This window comes from Panicum virgatum, chromosome 6N (assembly GCF_016808335.1).
Source record: "Panicum virgatum strain AP13 chromosome 6N, P.virgatum_v5, whole genome shotgun sequence".
In the NCBI taxonomy this organism is placed as follows: domain Eukaryota; kingdom Viridiplantae; phylum Streptophyta; class Magnoliopsida; order Poales; family Poaceae; genus Panicum; species Panicum virgatum.
This window is the reverse complement of record NC_053150.1, coordinates 14,187,565-14,191,127: the sequence shown is the minus strand read 5'-3', so window position 1 is coordinate 14,191,127 and position 3,563 is coordinate 14,187,565. Positions and strand designations below refer to the sequence as shown.

The window sequence follows — 3,563 nt, the reverse complement described above, 5'->3', positions numbered from 1 at the left end:
AAATCGAACTGGACTTATAAAATTGACCTAACTGCATAGTTCAAATATCGGACCTAACCGAGACAGGTTGAGATGGTAAAATCAAGTAAAATGGACCAGCTGATAAGATTGCTATAACAAGGTACATGATTTGATCAATTCAGTTTTAAACTAGAATTACTAAACCTATCAACTATAAAGATTCTGCAAGTAAAAAGGGTTAGATAGCAGCGGATAGATCTGTAATCGTCGTGGGATAAATTGTGAAATCTAATAAAAGTACATAAAAGATCGGACCTAACCGAGACAGTCTTATGCATGGTTAAAACAAATCGATATCTTGTGAACTCAATTAAAACAAACAATAGATTGAAGCAATGGCAGACTTGTTCGGATTAAAAGAGATCGGATAAATCAGTAGATTAACTAAATGAAATTACAATTATATGCACATATTAAAGCTTAGTAAATCTGATAAGACGATGCTTATGAGCAAACCGGAGATCGAAGCGATGCAGCCCTATTCATCGAAGAAGTCATCGAAACAACTCTACTCCTACTCATAGGGTTTTGGCGTGACGCCAAAAAAAGATGTGTATGGAATGATGATTATTCTTTACAAAACACGGAGGTTTACTATTTATACTCTGAAGCTTGGACTCCTATCATAACACGATGTCATCCTCGTCATAACAGTACTTATTACAATACTTATCTATACTAGTACTTGAACAAGACTAGTATAGAAATACCAAGTATTCAGATTAATTATAGGTAGTATATACGAGTAGTATAGCTAATATAAGGGTACTATATTTGAGAAAAATATTAATAACATCAGGATTCATTTTATTTGGACTATCTTTCTAATTTCTTATATTCACTTTGATTTATAACTGGAAAATAATTACAAAATTACCCTTGCCAATAAAGGGTTAGATCTCCTCTATACTATATAATGAAATGGTGGTACACTATAAAAGACCTCGAACTAGATGGCTCATGATTCCTCCAGTTGTTGCTCGTTATTTTACATCCGGCAGGGCAACATTCTATAGTTTTAGGGTTGAGAGGCATGGAGAATCTTGGTGCTACTACAAGACTTTGTCCTTTAGGGCTAGTTTGGAAAATCCAGGGGGCTAATCCCTGGGGCATAGCTCCCCGACGGGGGTGCCCCCTGCACCATCGGACCCCGGGGGTGCACTCTCCCCCCGGTGGTGCCATCCCGGGTAGTATTTGGCAGCCGCAAAACCCCGGGGGCGCTTGCTGCTGCGCTGCCGCTGCTTGCTGCTGCTGCCCCAGCGCTATTTCTGAAGAAAACAGGCTCGCAAAATTATTACCATGCACAGGAAAACCTGCTATTTCGGATGCAGGTTCAAAACAAGAAAGCCAAGCAAGACTTGGCCGCAACCACCAGAACTAAGAAGCAGCACATCCTGTAAACAACTCCCTCGAAAACAGGCTCACAGCAAAAGAAACAAAAGCTGACAGAACATAAAAAAGAAGAACAGAACAACTAAACACGGAAGCGCCCTGGATCGCCAGTCTTGCTCTCCATCTTAGATTGCAGCATCAGACTGCAGAGATTGCTGGCACTTCAGCCTTCAGATCGCTTCATTCACCCTGGATCATTATTCACCCCGGATCGTTATTCACCCCGACAGAGAACCACCCACCTCTGCATAAAGGAAATCAAACGAAAGACACAAACCTCAGGTGAGGAAATAACGACATTGTTAAACAAAAAGTTATTTCTAATTAGCCACAAACTCCAGGTTGCACAGCCAAGAGCAAAGATATATAGACTTAGTTTTGTTATTTGCACACTCCAGAACACCCAATGAGTAGGTACATTGCACCATCGATAGGTCGATAATGAAATGCATATCCATTCCACCAGTACAACTCAAAGGAATTCCCCACACAAGGTGTACCTACTCATTGGGTCTATTATTAGCAAAGGGTTATAGAAAGGCATTATAGAGATAATCACCAAATTTAGGCCATCATAAACTACACTGCTGTCGGTGATCTTAGATCTAGAAGAGCACATGCAGGAAGCTAGTGTGATAATCAGCATGAGTTCAATTCAATTTGCACGCCTATGGATATAATTGTTTCAGGTAGCTTGTCTAATAAATTTATAAACGCCATGCAGAACAAAAGTGGAACCAAAATGATAAGCATTAGAAAGCAATGCATAGGTAATTGTACCTAGGTATGGCTTGGAGCAATGCTGCCACCATGGCCAAAGCTAGATCTGCTACCCTGAACAAACAAAAACAATAATTATGCAGCTTTAGTCAAAGTAAACAAGAATACATTTTCCAAATAAGCAGAGCCAGTGATCAGCATGTTAGATATACCTGAGCATCAACTAATTATTGTACTGAGCCCACATCTGAAGAGCAATTTGGTCTCTTAAGGTGTTTCCATCATTCGATTCTGGTTCATTTGGGTAGTCTTCATCCCCATCTGGCAGGTCAACATAGTCCTCTGGGTTGATATTATTTGGTTGGTGATCCAACCACCCTTCATCCCCATTATATCCTCTAATGATATTGTGAAAGACAGCCGCTATTGCAGGAATTTTAATTTGATTATCAATTGGATGGAAGGTCCCCACTTTGAGAATTTGAAACCGTTTCTTCAGCACACCAAAAGCTCTTTCAATATGATTACGGTTGATTAGCACCGGTTGATTACCACCAACTGGTGCCTTTGTGCTCCTACTATAAATACCCCGCCCCCTCCCCCTCTCCAAGCTGCCGTGAACTCACTGTTCATGGCAGCTGAGTGAGGGAAGGGGGGCGAATTTTTTTCATTTTTTTTAAAAAGGTTAGTAATACTGTTTTCAGTACTTTTACAAATTAATTTTGTAGATTAATTTTGTAGATGTAGTTAGCACTTGATTTAGTTTATACACATAATAAATATTTGTAGATATATTTTTGGACCCGATTTAGTTTATGGTTTCATATTATTGTTATATAAAATATTAGGCATAAGATAGCTATTTATTTATATATAGTTAGAATTTGGATTATTTTATTTTTATATTAGGCATGCATAATATATATATTTATAGTATATAATTTTGATGACTCTCTAATTTAATTTGTTTCGTAATCAATCATTGATGTGGGATGCGCACGCAGAGGAACATTTTAACCTTCGTGCATTGCTTTTCGTAACCACCAACGATTGGCCAGCACTAAGCAACTTCTCCGGACATTCCAATAAGGGTTATAGGGCATGCACCCATTGTTTAGAAGAAACCGACAGCACGTACCTCAAGCACTGTAGGAAGATTGTGTATATAGGTCATCGTCGATTTCTTCCGATCAAGCACCCATTAAGGAGGAAGCATGCTCACTATGGTGGAAGGCAGATCATCGTACCAAGCCTAGACACTGTTGTGGGAAAATGGTGTTTGAAATGGTCAAAGATATAAAAGTAGTATTCGGAAAAGGACCCGGCAGTAGATCAGTGAAGAGTGATGATGGTCGTGCACCTATGTGGAAGAAGAAGAATATATTTTGGGAGTTACCTTATTGGGAAATCTTAGAGGTCCGCCATGCAAT

The 3,563-nt window shown here is 39.2% G+C and overlaps 1 long non-coding RNA gene across 1 annotated transcript; it reads right to left on the bottom strand.

Annotated features, from left to right (window-relative positions):
• Positions 1–1,312: 1,312 nt before the first annotated feature.
• LOC120679274 lies at positions 1,313–2,657 on the bottom strand. The gene is made up of 3 exons (XR_005677089.1): positions 2,346–2,657; positions 2,194–2,247; positions 1,313–1,657 (listed from the first exon to the last, which is right to left on the bottom strand). It is a non-coding gene; the product is annotated as an uncharacterized LOC120679274 (long non-coding RNA).
• Positions 2,658–3,563: the final 906 nt, after the last annotated feature.